Here is an 18,556-nt window from a genome sequence, read left to right as displayed (position 1 = left end):
AGAAATTTGGAGGAAAGGTCCCCTGGGAGTGAAACTCAGACCTCCAAGGAAGGGACATTGCTTGGTGGTGCTCACTTCTCTGAGTTCAGAGAATGGTCCTTACGGAGGAAAGACCGAGACCTCTGAGGAGAAGGCAGGAGTTGGCCACTGCTGGTGCCTGTGAGGGGAGGGGAGGCCAGCTCTAGGAGTGATAGAGAAGTTGCAAACTAGTTTCAGTTTCTGCTGTGGAAAGTAAACTGTGCGGTGAGAGTGCATTCAATTGCTAGGGGATCCCACAGGAACAGGAAGCAGACAGGGAGCTAAGAGGAAGCCAATAGGAAAGATTAAGGCCCCCTTCCTCCTCCAGCCTTGGGGTTTCCCTTTAGTGTCCCTTATTGGAAGATCTTGCTAAGGAGCCAGCCAGCACAGCACAAATGTGATTTGTCACGTTCCAGACCTGCATCACAAAATAGGATATAGACGGGTGGTTTGGAGCTGAGAGATGATAGCTTAATAACTGGCACAGTCTTTTAGCTTCATGTATAGAACTGCAAGAGTCAGAAAGGAATAAAGCTATTTTAACAGCAAGCTGACAACTTATAGGAAAGTTTTCAGGTTTCAAGATCCAGACAAGGCATCTCTATTTTGTCTGTTTGTTTTGGTTTATCCTCAGGGGTGAACTTCCCCCCTGACTGTAGCACATTATGTACACACTTATCCATCATGGAAGCAGGGGAAGGTATCAGTTTTGCTTCCAAAGAAAAAAATTATTAGCATTTCATTGTTAACATGCAGCTGAGGAGCTGAGGAGAACCTACTGTTCTTCTAGTTTCTTCCTCTTAGCCACCTCCTCTCCCAGGAAAACAGAGCAGGCAAAAAAGATTCTTATTGGTTGGGAAGAGACTAAGATTATCTAAATAATCAAGGGGGAAAAAACAATGCAGTGGGGAAAGGGAAAATAAAAGTTATTCGGAGCTAAAAATTAAGTGTGTGAGAAGTTCTGGAACTTCCTCAGGATGCAAGAAATTGCAGAGTGGAGGGAAGTGAGAAGAGTCAGTATGGGTTATGGGTCCTATTAATGTTCTTCAAACATCTGGAGTAAGGAACGGAATTTCTTATTCATTATATTTGACTACTTTAGAGTGCTTCTTTAAATATGACTGCATTTATACTGGATGGTATGGGCCCTTGCAGTTTTTAGAGTTGCATACTTTGTTTTGTTAGCAGATATGTTAACTCTAGGCTGAATCCTCACCTGTATAGGCCTGCTGTTTCCCTGTCTGTTGCGGGCGTTGTCAGAGTGAGCAAACAAGAGGACAAAAGAGACGGAGCTGGCAAGGTAGAGGTCTAATCACGAAATGACATAACTTCACGTTTGATATTTTATCCTCTAGAAACAAGTCACTAGGCTCAGCCCACACTCAAAGGGAAGGATTCACAGTGATGGAAAAGGCAGGAGTTGGAGATCATTGAGGGCGTCTTGAAAGTCGGCCAACCACAGCAGGTGTGGAGAGAGGAGACGACTGTGGGATGGAGGGGCAGGAGGCGAGGGGATTCCCGTTGCCCATTGTGCTCTTTGTCGTGTCTCGGTGGTGATCCGTAAACCATCGTTACCGCTCATAGATACTAGCAAACTGACAGGGGAAGAAGAAGAAATCTAAAAACCAGATCTGATCTCATTAAACTATACTGATTATTAGAACATATATGAATTACTTTAATTTATGCCTAATTGCAATAAAGCCTAATAATAATTATAACTCAGATGTGGCAAGTACTTTTTGTGTTATTTTGTTGAAACCATATCTTTGTGCAATATAGCTGTAATAATGAGACTGTTTCTGTAATTGTAACAGATAGGCTGTTTCACTAATTTGATACAAAATGAAGCTCCACCTCTTTAATGCTCTGATGGTTCCCTCTCCTTGTAGTTCTTCACTCCACAATGTCTAGCAATAACCTATCCAAATAAGTAAATTAAATAATCACATAATCCTAGAGAGTTTACCCAGTGGATATTCTGATCACCACGCCTTCATAAGGAGAAAATCACAAATTTGAATTAGTCTTTTATGGTCTCTGCTTTTCTTTTTACGCCCCAGAAAACCTCCCCCATGCTTAGTTTATAAAAATCTTGTTCTCTATTTTCTTCTAACATCTTTATAAAGTACTGTTTTTAAAGTGTAGCTTTTGAGTACAAGTGTAGTGTGTAAGTGTGGCAGATAAGATCTGTTACTGGGGGAAGTGAAAGCAACGTTTTCCCTCTGTTTCTGGTGTGCCCTTCCATATGGAGATGGCTTTATTTGTATGACACTCCTGATCCTTTCTGTCCTTCCCACCTTTGTTTTGTTTTGCACTATCCCCCAAATAGAAGGGATGACCCGATAGATTGGTAGGATTGGACATGTAAACTGGCCATGTTCAGCTCAGTTACACCCTCTTCCTCTTGGGAGCAAGCTACCCAGCCGAAGCCTTCTGCCCTTTTCCTCCCTTCCAGGTGTTTAATCGGAGGGGAGGAAAGAGGTGTGGTGAGGGGTGCTCTAGTGTTCCAGCGCTGGGTGGGTAAGTCCTTTTAATTCTTGAGTTCTATGTATGGTATTCCATTTGCTTGCTGATATGAACCATGTTTCTAATATTAGCTTTATTACTAATAAAAGTGATGTTATAGTTCTCTTTCTGATATATTGTTTTGTCTTATTCCTCAATTATTCAGAACATGACCGTGGAAAACAAGGATGTCTTTAATTGGGCTCCTTCAATTCTAGCGTTGAGTTTGTCTCTTTTTAAGTTTCGTAACCATTTTGTAAGGTAGTCGGGGATGCATTTAACCCCCAGTTTATAGATGAGGAAACCGAGACCCAAAGAAATAAAGCCCATGATCTAATGGAATACTTTTCCCTTGGAACCAGAGTGCAAGCAGGCAGTCAGAGAGGCAAATACAGGCCTAAATAAATGGTAAAGAACCCTACTCTGGAGGCCTGGGACAGGAAGTACCCATTTAACAGCACCATTATTTGCATTACACTTCTCTCTGTTCATCTTGTGTATTGCCTAGTTTACTGAATAACACATTTTAAAGAGGTCAAGAGAAAAATACTAGGTTTGGATAGATTCCTGAAGTGACTTTTGGTGCTAGTAAAATCAGTCCACATTGCAGGTTTTGACATGCTATGCTGCACCACTCACTATCTCTCAAGTCCTATAACAAGGTCACATTTGGGGGAAATTGAGAGAAGGCTTGGATAAGTATTATCTGAGCTTCATTTACCTCTAAAGCAGTTTTTCCAATCGGAGTTTTCCAAATAATAGGTGGGCTGAGAAGAAGTAAACAAGGACTTGTGCTCTCATCCACTGCCTGGGGCTTCCAGGTGCTTTCCATTTCCCACAGGGACAATGGGCCCATCAGTCCTGTATTCTCCTAAGCATTTGCCTCTGGACCTGCTCAGTGTTCTCCCAGGTTTCAGGTGAGAGATATTAGCCTTAGAAACTCTGTTAGCTCTTTGTTTCCCATAATCATTTTGATTTGCATTTGGGGCAAAGAAGCAGCTACTTGACCTTTAGCAATTTCAACTGCATGCTTGTGTTCTGGCTTGCTTTCTTTTGCTTTTTGTTGTTTTACTTTGATTAGAACAAGGATTCAAGCTCAGGTCTTGACATTGTCTACTCTGTTCTGAGGTATTTCGGCCAAATGCATGATTTCCACCCCCAAGACAGTGCTATTGCTCTGGGTTCCTGCCTCGTTGCTAACTCTGCTGCCTTATGTCAGACAACTTGGAGGAAAATATGATGGCCTAGTCTTTTGCCCCTTTCCTTTGAGTATATTGTCAATCCCAAGCACCCAGACCCCTGTGAGATCTCCACTGACCTTCATCCTGGTCATTTAAACTCCATTAATCATATTATTTCAATAGTGAGTTACATTGAAACTTTTTTTTTGTTAATAAAAGTGATAAAAAACATGATGTGTCAGATTCTTTTTCTCCTATGTATTATAAATCCAAAGAGGAAGAGAAAAAGAAAATCCAATGTTTAACTGACCAATGACGACCCAGTTACCACCTCAGTGTTAGTCATTGGTCAATTTTTGACCAGGTCAGGGTAATGCTAATGTTTTTAAAAATTAATTAATTATTTATTTTTATGAAGTATAATTGACCTATGACACTATGTGAGTTCCAAGTGTACAACTTAGTGATTCAATATTTCTGTACATTACAAAATGATCAGCACAATAAGTCTAGCTAACGTTCTGTCACAATACAAAGATATTACATCATTATTGACTGTATTCTCTGTGCTGAGCATTTCATCCCTTTGACTCATTTATTTTGTAACTGAAGGTTTGTATCTGCCTCACCTATTTCTTTTCTCTTCTCACCCCTCTGGCAACCACCTGTTTGTACTCTGAATCTATGACTCTGTTTCTATTTATGTTTGTTCATTTGCTTTGTTTTTTAGATTCCATATATAAATGAAATCATGCAGTATTTGTCTTTCTTTGTCTGACTTATTTCACTCATCATAATACCCTCTAGGTCTATGTTGTCGCAAATGGCAAGATTCCATTCTTTTTTATGGCTGAGTACTATTCTATTGTGTATGTATATTATATCTTCTTTATCCACTTTTTTCTATCAATGGACAGTTAGGTGGCTTCTGTATCTTACCTATTGTAAGTTCTGCAGTAAACATAGAAGTGCATGTATCTTTTTTGAATTAGTAATTTTTCCTTTGAAAAAACATCCAGGAGTGGAATTGCTGGATCATAAGGTAGTTCTATTTTTAATTTTTGAAACACCTCCATACTATTTTCTAGTGCTAATGTTAAGTGATATTATTAATATTGCCCTAGCCCATGGGTTTCAGGATCTTACAGTATAGTACAGGTATAAGTACAGGTATATAAAAGAAATTCCTACCCAACTGGGTTTCTGGCTGCCCTCTCTCTACCTTTCTTTGGACTTCCATATACCCTGGGGCATTGTTCAAGGTTGGGGAACAGGAAGGTTGCCCACTTACAGTGTTATCAGAGACCGCTGCAACGACTCCCTAAATGGGACTTGAGACTTCTGCCACTATCATATCATGACTATTGTTCTTTTTTAAAAAAACTACTTTATTGAGATATGACTGAAATACAAAAAGCTGTACATATTAATGTATACAACTTGGTAAAATTGAAGATAAGCATATACCCGTGAAACCATCACCATTATCGAGGCCACAAATATATCCACCACCTATGAAAGTCTCCTCCTGCCCTCTTTATTTATTATTGATATTATTATTATGTGATAAGAACACTTAACCTAAGATCTACCCTCTTAGCAGATTTTAATGACTACTCCTCCTCCTCCTCCTCTTCTTCTTCTTCTTCTTCTTCTTCTTCTTCTTCTTCTTCTTCTTCTTCTTCTTCTTCTTCTTCTTCTTCTTCTTCTTCTTCTTCTTCTTCTCCTTCTTCTCCTTCTTCTCCTTCTTCTCCTTCTTCTCCTTCTTCTCCTCCTCCTCTCCCTGCTCCCCCTCCTCCCCCTCCTCCCCTCTCCTCCCCCTGCTCCTCCTCTTCCTCCTCCCTCTTCTCCTCCTCCTCCTCCTCCTTCTTCTTCTCCTTCTTCTTCATGATTACTGTTCTTTAACAAGGCATGCCAGGGAAACAGAGCACATGTCTGCACTCATGGAGCATCCTATCTCACTTTGCTGCTTTTCCTTTTTAGACTCAGGGAAGTCCTCCCTATTAGCTTCTAAAATCCAGACCTCTGAACATTAGTAACTAAAAACTTAAAACATTCTGAATATTCATGTTGTAGGAGAGGGGATAAAACCTTTCCCCTGTGAATTAGACTGACAAAAGACAGAGTATAAAGAGAAAAACAAAAAGAAGTTCATTTATATGTGCATTGTGCATACACACAGGAGAACTCAGGGATGAGTAACTCAAAGGAGTGGTTAGAACTTGAGCTGACATAGCATCTCAACAAAAGGGTGATAAATTTTTAGAGAGGAAACAAGGCAAAGGAAAAAAGTTGTGAGTTTTGGGGTGGCACATTGTGAGAAGGTAAATATTGGGGGAACTAATGGAAGATGAGAGCTAGTTGGTAAAGTTTGTTATGTAATTCCTCTTCAGCCTCTGAACTGACAAGAATCTAGAGTTGTCTCTGGTGAGTAACTTCTGTTCTTTCTGGTAGAGAGGTGTGGTACTGTGATATACTGAAAAATATATATTTTGGTCTTTGGCCACAGTTTCTGGCTCACAGCTCCCCAAATCCTTGTAATTTTGTAAGTTATTAGAGCAATGGGAGCATTTTTGCTATAATGTTTGGTCTTTTACCATTAAATAGTTCCAGAGTGACGAAGGTGAAACTGTCTTATTATTCATAAGTCCCTTCAACTACACTTGAGTTTATGTTAATAAGGTGACTTTTGGAAAGCCTCTGGATAACCACAGGATGGGAGATGATTACTAGGGGAAACTAACCAGGTGGAAGTTGGAACTTTCAGCCCCATCCCCTGACCTACAGGGAGGGGAGTGGGGCTGGGAGCTGAACCAATCACTAATTGCCAGTGATTCAATCAATGGTGCCTGTGTAATGAAACTTTCATAAAAATCCTGAATGATGAGGTTGGTGAATACATGGGGGTGCTGGGAGGGTGCCTGGACGGGGCTTGGAAGCTCAGCTCCTTCCCACATAACCTGCCCTATGCATCTCTTCCCCCTGCCTATTCCTGAGTTGTATTATTTTATAATAAGCAAGTAATCTAGTAAAGTAGACTGTTTTCCCCAGTTCTGTGAGCCATACTAGCATGTGATCAAAGCCAGGGTGGGGGTAGGGGAACCTCTGCTTTGTATCTTATCAGTCAAAAGCACAGATGACAACCTGACTTGTGCTGGCATCTGAAGTGGGTGGGACTGAGCCCTCAACTTGTGGGATTCAATGCTCTCTCTAGGTAGATATTGTCAGAATTGAGTTAAACTGTAGGACACCCAGCTGGTGCCTGAGAATTTCTTGGTGGGAAAATCCCCCAAACATCTGGTGTCAGAATGTACTGAAAGTATAAAGAAACATGAGAGTTTTTCCTTTTCAAGAGGAAAGGGGAGACACCTTTGCAAATTTATGTTCTGCTTTTACGCAAATGAGGGAGAGCAGAGAGCTTCTCTTGTATTTCCTTCTTCTCAATTGTCTTCAGATCAAAATAATCCTTATGCCAATATGGAATATTTTGGGGTGGCATATTCCATTCCCTCCAACATCTTGCCACATGTTTCAAGGTTCATCAGAACCTTGGATTCTATTAATTTGGAACTCCTCTTTTTTTTAACTTTTAATTTTGTTTTATTGAGTTATAGTCAGTTTACAATGTTGTGTCAATTTCCAGCTTAGAGCACAATTTTTCAGTTATACATGAACATACATATATTCATTGTTGCATTCTTTTTCACTGTGAACTACCACAAGATCTTGTATATATTTCCCTGTGCTATACAGTATAATCTTGTTCATCTATTCTATATATATGTGTCAGTATCTACAAATTTCGAACTCCCAGTCTGTCCCTTCCCACCCCCCCCTCTCCTGGCAACCACAGGTTTGTATTCTATGTCTATGAGTCTGTTTCTGTTTTGTATTTATGTTCATTTGTCTTTTAATTCAGACCTCCTCTTAATTTTGATTTACTCAATTCTCAGTACTGTAAATAGTTTTCAAAGAAGTGTATCCCAGCCTTTAGATTAGCAGTTTTATAAAAAGAGAATGTTCTTTCACTGTTAGATGGACCCGAACATTACCTTTTGTACTGAAGCCTGCAAAAGCATGGCATTTCAAGATAGTTTACTGATTATATACCAATGCTCATCATTCCAAGAAAGCTGCACCTTCTCATGTAACACAATTTGATTTCATATCAATTGAAACTGTTGGGAAAGTCTAAACTCCACAGTTTCAGAAACTTAAATCATGATTTGTACTCATCAATATCTGAATTCTGGGTTTTCAGAAATGGTAGCTTAATTTCCACCAAATAGCTCTGCAGTATCAAGGTCTGTGATTTCACTGAACTGATAAGAATTAAGCATTGGGAAATATCTGTGTCTTCAATTTCACTTTGAGTAATCTGCCTGTTTTATTTGTGTTTGAATAACTGCGTTTCCTCAAACAACATGGTAAAGTACAATCTGATCTACTGGGGTCTCAACTGATTTGATCTCTTTCACTTTAAAATGTCTTGATCTGGCAGTGCCAAGCTTAAAAGAGCATAGACTTGGACCTGGACCTGGGAGCAAACCTAGTGCCCTCCTGCCAACCTCTCCTCCCCCACTTATTATCTCCATGACTGGAGGCAATTTGCTAGACTTCTCTGAGTCCCTTTCTTCACTTGTAATATCAGATGATTTATCACAGAGGGTGTTGTAAAGTTGAATGTATGCATAGTAATTGGCATGTCATCGCTCAGTAAATGATGATGGCTGTTTACTGTATCTTAGAACATTTGGAAAAATATCTCTGAATGTTCTACAGTCTAGCCATTTGACAGCTTTCAGACAAACTAAACTTCAACTCTTTGCTTTCTAACTTGTTCAGAATATTCCATACAGTGGTAGCCCCAGACAGGGAGCATAAACTACATTTACCCTGCAGGTTCAAACAAGTCTCATTGTAGTGGAGCAGAGGGCAGATCTTGAAAACAGCAGAAATTCCTGGGAAAAAACATCCTTAGCATAAGGAGTTAGGGCACCAAAGTTTGGTCTGAAAGGACTAGGCCTCTTGGGAAGGGATAATTCTGAAGTCAGCAGGATATGCAATGACCTTACCTTGTCCAAGGACTTGAAGAAAATCAAAAAAGCAAAAAAAAAAAAAAAAAAAAAAAAAAAAATCTGTATACTTTAACCTCAGTGCCACTCTGGGATCTATGAAATATAAATAGGATTATGTATTGAGGACAGAGTGTTACTGCCCAGGGTTTTTGGTCTCCTTAATCAATAGAAATTGAGAAGAGGCCAGGTGAGAAATTCAGGCAAGGCTTTGTTGGGCATGAGGCAGAGAAAACAAATAACAGGTTCCCTTGCTCACCCCCTTAAATGGGATGAAGGTCGGAGTGGGCCCAGGGGTTGAGCTGGAGGGGTGGCTTAGGTGGTCTGTCCACCCGCTTGATGGTGCTGTGTGCAGGGATCATGTGTAGTACTCTGCTTCTGCTCCCCACACCTCCGAAGTGGCAGTTGGGTGCTTGGTCTTTTAGTATCTTGTTGGTAACCTGCTCCAGCTGGGCATGCACACAGTTATTTTTAGTTCCTTAGAGTTTCTTTGTATTTTGTTGCTCGAGGAGATGTTTTGTTCGGGTGCTAGCATTGCAGCCTGGGGTCCCAGGTCCTGGGTCCCAGGGGCCTATCTCAAGACAATATGCCAGCTGTGATTGGGGAATTCTGTGCAGTCAACTCCAGGAGCCTGAGAAGACCTTTGAGACCTGGAGTGGAACCACGCAGAGGCAGGCAATGGCAAATAACAACTTCAAATCCTTTAACCAACAGCACAGGCAGATAAAGAGAACAGTGATCCACCCACGAGGACCTCCTGGACTTTTTGAAAGGGATATGAGTTAATGGAGGAGGTCAGTCACCCAATTTAGCCAGGGAAGCTGAGCAGAGGACTCCTATTTGAAATTACGCTTGTAGTTGATGTGGCTTGGAGAAGGTGGATTTCATCACCAGCTGGCACCAAGTAAAAGCACAAATGCAAACAGACCTCTCACAGCCAGTTCCTTTACTGTGCAATCAATTTGACCTGTAAACTTCACACAAACTGTACAAATGAATGGTGCAACAGCAGCTTGGACACCTGGCTTCACTTTGACCTGAATAAATGTTGAAATTTTGGAAAATAAATACTTATTCTCCTCAGCAGCTTGTCCATATTTAGGTTAGAATTTCCTACAAAATCACATGGGCTGCTTACTGGAAATACAAATTGTTGAGCCCTTCTTCTGGGTAATTAGGTCTTATTGGTCGACACATGAGAGCTAACTATACATTTTTAAGTGAAAAACTTAAGATGTGTTTTATGAGGGAGGTGGGTTGTGTAAGCTGCAGTGGTACGAGGCACCAGGAACCCCATGAAAGGGCTCCAGAAAATTACCATCTCCCACCTTCACCCTCTGCTCAAAGACTCAAAATTACATTCATTTGTGTGTTGTGTACACAGGAGGGAGAGGGAGAATGTCTCTTTTCTCTTTGTCCCAGGGTGGGATTGTTCACTGTTCTCTACATCTTTTCTTGACCAACATATCAAAAAGCTTCTTGGCATTTCTGGGTTGGTTCCTTAAACTTCTATTTATTCCAGAGTTGGGGCACTTGATTGTGGGGTATATGTCATGGTGTCTACAAGTAGATCTAAGCCAGAACATATAGACATTGAATCGCCATTGCCATCAGGAGTTATTACTTGAAACAAAAAGGCTCCTGATGTGTTTGGCTTGACTAAGATCCATTTTAAACCTACAGTACCCCAGACTACATTTAGGAAGCCAGAAAATAGCCCGCTTAACATTCTTATTTGGTAATTGCATTTTTCAAAATGTACCCCAGGTGATTTTGTTGAACAGGATCAATGGACCTCAGAGAAATGCAGGCCTAAAGGTCTATAGGTAGATAAGCCAAAAGACCACAGAAGAGTTTTAGGAACGTGATTCAAAAGGCAGAGTAAGAAGGGTCAGCGTTAGGATGACTTGAGACAGCTATTGCAACATGGTTTTCAAACTTTCTGCCTGAGACCAACTGTTAAAAAACACTTTACATCATAGTAATACACACACAGAAAAAATGGAAACAGTACACTTTACAAAAACAGTATTTTTTTTAACATTTATTTATTGAGTTATAGACATTTTACAATGTTGTGTCAAATTCCAGTGTAGAGCACAATTTTTCAGTTATACATGAACATACATTCATTGTCACATTTTTTTTCGCTGTGAGCTACCACAAGATCTTGTATATATTTCCCTGTGCTATACAGCATAATCTTGTTTATCTATTCTGCATATGCCTGTCAGTATCTACAAATTTTGAACTCCCAGTCTGCCCCTTCCCACCCCCTACCCCCTTGGCAACCACAAGGTTGTATTCTATGTCTATGAGTCTGTTTCTGTTTTGTATTTTTTTTTTTTTTTTTTTTTTTTAGATTCCACATATGAGTGATCTCATATGGAATTTTTCTTTCTCTTTTTGGCTCACTTCACTTAGAATGACGTTCTCCAGGGACATCCATGTTGCTGCAAATGGTGTTATTTATGTTGTTGTTTGTATGGCTGAATAGTATCTCATTGTATAAATAGGCCACATCTTCTTTATCCAGTCATCTCCAAACAATATTCTTATATTATGAAAGGCACACTGTGTCTCTATTCTTTTCTATCCTACTTTTAGCAGTTGCTCCTCCGTATGGGATTTTGTCTTGAGAGGCAGCTTTGCCTGGTTGTCTTTCCAAGTTCACACAGACCAGGCTGCTTGAGCCCTTTTCATACTTTACCAAGAATCCCTTTACTCACCCTCCACGTGCTGGACAACACCCTTCTCAGTCTTAGCAGCTGTTCTGAAATGGGTGCTCCACGCTTCCCCGGGACTGTCTGTTGGCTGCTTGGGGCTCTCCTGTTCTCAGGTCAGGCAGGCCTGGGATTGCTTCCTCCTGCTCAGGCCCAGGTACCACACAGCTCTGGTGGCCGTTGGTGTTTATCTCCATGCGTCTGTATTTTTCAGGTCCAGGGAGAGACCTTGACAAACGGTGGTGGTATAAATGTTGTCCATGGGTTTTTGGTTTTGCGCCCTAATTTCTCTGTTTTTATGTAGGAATCTGTAGAGATCCAAACACTGTGCTACTGCCACTGCTGCTTTCACCTGGATGTTCTTTATTATGTTACACTATCTGTATGTCTTTTTTTTTTTTATGTTCATGCTATTTTTTAAATTAAAAAATTTTTATTGAAGTATAGTTGATTTACAATGTTTCTGGTGTACAGTAAAGTGATTCAGTTATGTATATATCAGATATATAAATATATATATATTCTTTTTCAGATTCTTTTCCATTATACAGAATATTGAATATTGTTTCCTGTGCTATACAGTAGGTCCTTGTTGTTTATCAATTTTATTCGTAGTACTGTCTGTTAATCCCAAATTCCTAATTATCTACCCCACTTTCCCCTTTGTAACCATATGTTTGTTTTCTATGTCTATGAGTCTATTTCTGTTTTGTAAATAAGTTCATTTGTATCATTTTTTAAAGATGCCACATATAAGTGATATCATGTGATATTTGTTTGTCCCTAACTTAGTATGATAATCTCTAGGTCCATCCATGTTGCTGCAAATGGCAATATTTCATTCTTTTTTATGGCTGAGTAATATTCTTTTGTGTATATACACCATATTTTGTTTTACTGTACTCGGTTTACAATGTTGGGTTAATTTCTGATGCATAGCATAGTGATTCAGTTATACATATATATTTTCATGTTCTTTTTCATTACAGTCTATTACAAGATACTGAATATAATTCCCTGTGCTATACAGTATAAACATATCTATTTTATGTATAGTAGTTAATATCTGCAAATCCCAAATTTCCAATTTATCCCTCTACCCTCCCCTTTCCCCCCTGGTAATCATAAGTTTGTTTTCTATGTCTGTGAGTCTGTTTCTGTTTTGTAAATAAGTTCATTGGTGTGATTTTTTTTAGATTGCACTATAATATGGTATTTTTCTTTCTCTTTCTGGCTTACTTCACTTAGAATGACAATCTCCAGGTCCATCCATGTTGCTGCAAATGGCATTGTTTTATTTTTTATGGCTGAGTAGTATTCCACTGTATACATATACCACAATTTTGTCCAATCATCTGTCGATGGGCATTTAGTCTGCTTCCATGCCTTGGCTATTGTAAATAGTGCTGCTGCGAACATTGGGCTGCATGTATCTTTTCCAATTATAGTTTCCTCCAGATATATGCCCAGGAGTGGGATTGCTGGATCATATGGTAAATCTATTTTTAGTTTTGTGAGGAATTTCCATACTGTTTTCCATACTGGACAAGTTTTCTCTTTCCTGAACCTCACATTTGTTGCCTTCCCACCATACTGCCTCAAGAATTCCTCAATAATGCTTCTATTTCCCTCTCTAACAAGCCAAATTAGGACAAAAATGGTCCCAGATTATAGAACTAGTTTCTGTAACTTGTGTGGAATTGCGCCCAACACCACATGTTGATAACCATAGGCAGTTTTCTTAGGTGTACATAGGAATGCTAACACTATTATCTAGGCTTTGTGGAGTTTTTTCCTATGAGTGAAAGCATTTTCATAAATAATTGTTGATAATTATGGAGAAATGTCTGTGAAAACTGCAGGGATGAAATTAATCTCTATCTAATTTGCAGCTAGAGAAGTTAAGGCAGAGAGAGATTAGAGAAAGTTTCTAAGGTAATAGAGTTAAAAAGTAATGAGGCTGAAGGTCCCAGGGTGCCTGACCTCAGGTCACTCCTTCCTGTTACTGGCTAACGTGGAGAGAATGTTCTCTTACATTGCAAAGATCAGAATGCAAGTTATTTTTAGGATTGTGTTCCTAGCTTTCTAGGGCGAGAGCTGCCTTTGTTAAGACTCAAGTTTTGGTGAGGATCAGAGGAGTTGCAACCATGCTTTCTTCATCTACATCTAAATACTGAAGTTGGGAGCTTTTCTTTCTCACTCATCAGCTACCATCCCTCACCTACCTAGGTCCTGAGCTTCTAGTGAAAGTGACATCAAGTTAAAGGGAAAAATGGCAAAAACTTTGGAGGAGCAGGTACCTCAAACAGGCTTGAGGGCTACCACTTAGTTAAGAGAACAATGACTGGACTGCAGTTACCTTTGGATAAATCTGGATTCTGTAAACCTTCCAGTTCCATGACCTTGCTTTACTTTTCTCTTCTTGTGTTCCCTCCCTCCCCCTTCCCTCCTGTTCTCTCTTCCTCTCTGCTTATATTCCTGGAGACTTCTGTTCCTTACAGATGCTATTCTACACAAGTTCTTCCTTCTTCTGCTTTTGGAGGTCTTGAACACTGCTCTGGTACTCTTGCTTAGGACCTCTCACGTGGTTCTTTATGATAATGCCAATTATGTAATGTAGTAACAAATGTTATTTAAGTTCACAGCAGGTGAGATGAGAAAATGTCAGCTATATTTTATCTTAAGTGTTAACATCCACACCCTTGTATATAAAGTTATTTAATCACAGGAGAGATTATATTTGTCTTGAAGATATAACCATTTTTTTGCTAAGTCAGATTTGCCATCAAACCTGCTGCTCTTCAAATTATGTAGGAAAATGTCTGCCTTGTCTTGTCTTTAAACACCCACTAGATGTTGCTAAAAGGCTGAGGGAAATGCAGTCTTCATTTTTCATCTAGGCTTCTGAGTTACTGAATTAGAGCTCAAGGGAACCTTAGAGCTGTCAGAAATAGTGAGGACAAAAGCCTAACCACAGAGACAGGAAGCATATCTTCGAAAGATAGGAAGGAAGTAAAACTGACTAAAGGCTGACTCTTTAAAGGCAATATTGGCACAGTTGAAACTTGTGTATTAGCATTTTGACATTTGTCAACTAAATAGCAATGTTAAATCTTTAAAGATCATCCCTCCCAGGGCACCTGAAACTTGACTGAAGTTTCAAAGCAGGTTTCAAAAAACAGTACAAACATTCTAGACATCCTAATAAAAATTTTAATATTGTAAAAATTACTGTTTTCTGGTTATTAAAGTATTATAGTACAATTTAAGCAATTAGGAAAATGTGGACAATTATAATGGAGAAAATAATTATCCAGAACTCTGCCACTCAGAGTGACTATCTGTTAACATTTTAACACATTTCTTTCCCTTCCTGTTTTTTCCTATACTTTTTTATTTAACTATAAAATATTGTGTACATATTATATATGTGTGTGTATATATATATATATACTTTTTGTTTAGTTATATATATTGAGCATGTATATACATATATACTTTTTTGTTTGATTATAACACATTATATATGGTATAGGGTGTGTGTGTGTGTATGTGTGTCTATGTGTATATATATAGAGAGAGAATACACACATCCTGTGGAAGCTATGAAGTATAATAACAAAATAGACACCCGCGATATACTACACAACTCAGGACATGGGACATTACCAATTCTTTTTAGTTTCCTATGAACTTTTCCCCGTACCATTCACATGCCTCTCCTGGAAAGGTAATCACTATCCTGAATTTTCTTTTTTCACTTATCCCTTTATTTTGAGTTTTACCACAAATGAGTGGGTCCAAAATAACATGAACATTAGGAGAGTAAATCCACTTTTCACCTAAGTAATATTCCCCCCAAAATAAAGGTATACAAAGTATTTCACCAAATACTCTATGAAAAGTATTATACATTTTCCAAAAAGAGCATTCATTTTCTCAGATTTGGATTTCTTTAAATGTTGCTGTCCATTAACCCAAACAATTCACATGGTGTTTAGCACAAATTAGAACTGTTTTGTGAAATTAAAAATGAATCAGAATAGGGGAAGGGTATATATAGCTCAGTGGTAGAGCACTTGCCTAGCATGCATGAGGTCCTGGGTTCAATCCCCAGTACCTCCATGAAGATAAATAGATAAATAAACCTAATTACCTCCCCCCACCAAAAAAAAAAAAAAAAAAAAGAATCAGAATATATATGTAATCAGAAAAATCAGGACACATGAGACCCTTTCTCAAAAACTGCGAAATGAGGGAAAATGCAAAGACAGGTTTACACAGGATTCGATGTTGGTTCAGTACCTAAATGTGTTTTTTAGTCATCATTATGGTTGATTCAGTTGTGTAGGAATATGCTGACCACAACTCCTATAGGCTGTCTCTTCTTAGTGTTGAATTTAAGATAGAAGCTCGATTTTATTTTGAAATGGCATACATAAAACAGATACAAAAACACTTCAAAAAGTTAACAATACTATGAAATTTAAGATAGTAGCCTAATATGTAATTAACATTTCATGATGAAAAGCCTCTGAAAAATAACTAATAACATCTGTTATTCTAGTAATTGACAAAAAGATATTATAATGAAGCTCATAAATCAGCAGAAGATGACTGCAAAAAACCCTCGGTATTTTAAAAATGAGAATCAGAGGACTAGACATGCCTAGTGGTAAATTATAACAACCCTCCCTATCCCACTGCTCCAGAATGCCCAAGATATTGCTATTCTGTGTGATTTCTACTATTATAATTATTCATTGTTTAGCTCTATTAGACCATGAATAATATATTTCTTTAGAAGGAAAAATACAAAATGTCCTAGTTAAGGAGCAACAGCTATACACTGATCATCTGTCTCAGATGATCATTGCAACATTTTATAATTTATGATGACAGGAAAAAAAGCAACAATATTGGAATATAGATGTTAAACATGATTATCAGGGCTTTGTACATATTCTTAAAATTATTCCCCCCTATAAACACAGTATAATGTTGGTATAAAAAAATTGGCAATCAATGTAACAGACAAGGCCATGATAGGGTGTCAAAGAATTAGAAACTCAGGCAACCCTGGTGAAAATGACACTGATTTTGTCAACTAGTTTTGGTAAGTTTGAAAGATTCCTCCTTGTCTGCTTGTCCAAGCAAATAACGCTCATTAACGGCTCAGATGCTAAGAAGCCTGTAATTCTACACATCTCTCTTCCTTTGCACATCTCCTCTTTGTAGTAATTAATAGTAAAAACATCAGATTTTAAAAGATGCTTAACCTAACTCAAAATTAGGGAAATATGCATTTAAATAGGCAATGAAAGCTTTGTTTGTGTTGTCTGTCAGGTTGGCAAAGATGATAAAAAAGATTGATAATGCTCAGTACTAGCAAGGATAAGGGAGGAAATTGATGTTCTCATACACACTTGGAGAGAAAGTAGTACCATCTTTTTTGGAGAGTAGTTTATAATATCTCTCAAAATGTTTCACATATACATACCAAACCCTTAGAGATAGCCTTTCCACTTACAGGAATTTACTCCTGTTACTAATATACTTGCACCAACTGTCATTTAAAAAAGTTGGAAACAACCTAAATGTCCATCAGTAGGGGATTATGCAGTGGAAAACTGTGTTGTCATTAAGAAGAATGAAGTACAGATAAATACATAGATCTGTATAACTTCCCATGGTACACTCTTTACAGAATAAAGCAAAGAGCTGAACAGTGACAGCTCTGGAATTTCAAATAAGAAAGGCTTCAGCATGATCATCTTTTTGAAGTACGGGCTACGACTACAACCAAGGTTGCGTTTGAATAGCAAACACAGTTGTCATTTAGCTGTTTAGCTGCACAGCAAATTCATACCTTTATCTTAGAGTGTATATTTATTTGGAGTTATTTAGGGGAATTGAGGAAATGAGAGGATATCAAGCATATCAAGCCACTACCTGACTCTGCTATTTTAAGAACAGCATACTCTGTTTTTTATTGCTTCTCTCCATTAAGGGATAGTTTGCATATAATGACATGCACGTTCAGTTCTACATGTGGTGGGTCTTTTTTTCTTTTGAGCCATTGTGTTACATTTGTGACCAATCAAGTCTTCCATGAAAGTCTCATTTCTCACAGTTCTGGGATCTAAGTTAACCTGGATAGGATGTAAATGATAAAAAGCTACAGGCAGGAAAAAATTTTAATTATGAAAACAAAATATATTGTGTAGCCACAAAATACTGAGACTTCTTTTTGAAAATCCACAGTCTCAGTGCATTACACCTTATATACATATATATGTACATACTCTACTTCCTGCTTTGTTCAAGACTCATTTCATACTGCTGTCCTCTGACTCCCCGGCTCCAGGCACACAAGCCTCCTTCCTGTTCTTCTCGGATGTCTCAGAGCCTTTGCATTTATTTATGTTCATGCTTTAGGTCATAGGTCAAATGTCACCTCTTCAGAGAGGCGATCTCTGGCCATGTTCTCTAATCAGAAACCCATTTATTGCTTTCAGGCACACATCACTCCCTGCACAATTATCTCATTTATTCATGTACTTGCTTATCGTCTGCCTCGTCCATTAGAAGGCAAGGCCAGTAAGGGATTCAAGGCACTGAACCTCAGGAGCATTCACAGAATGGTACTCATGTTTTTGGATATGACTTTGGCATTTTCCTTCCTAATGAAAATCTGAGGTGGCAAAGCTGGCATTCTACTTTTAATTCACCTTTAAAATGAGTAAAGAATTCTCAAATAGGACTTTGCCTTGAAAGACATACAGCCTAAATGGAATCAAGCAATGAAAATTTAATTATAGTTCTGAAGGATTACTTGGTTTCATTTTATACATTTACTACACAATATTATTCCTCAAAGATTCAAATTTTGATATAATCTGATTTTATTCTGCCTTGTGTTATTTAATTGTTTAAAAAAATTGTTGGTTTAAAAAAACATAATGCTCTTTTCAAGGTTTTCTGGCTAACTCATTATGTATTAGTATTTATATTAACAAACAATCCATTTTCCTTTTAAGTACTTGAATTT

This window comes from Camelus bactrianus, chromosome 3 (assembly GCF_048773025.1).
Source record: "Camelus bactrianus isolate YW-2024 breed Bactrian camel chromosome 3, ASM4877302v1, whole genome shotgun sequence".
In the NCBI taxonomy this organism is placed as follows: Eukaryota; Metazoa; Chordata; class Mammalia; order Artiodactyla; family Camelidae; genus Camelus; species Camelus bactrianus.
The sequence above is the reverse complement of the archived record's forward strand: the minus strand, read 5'-3'. Positions refer to the sequence as shown.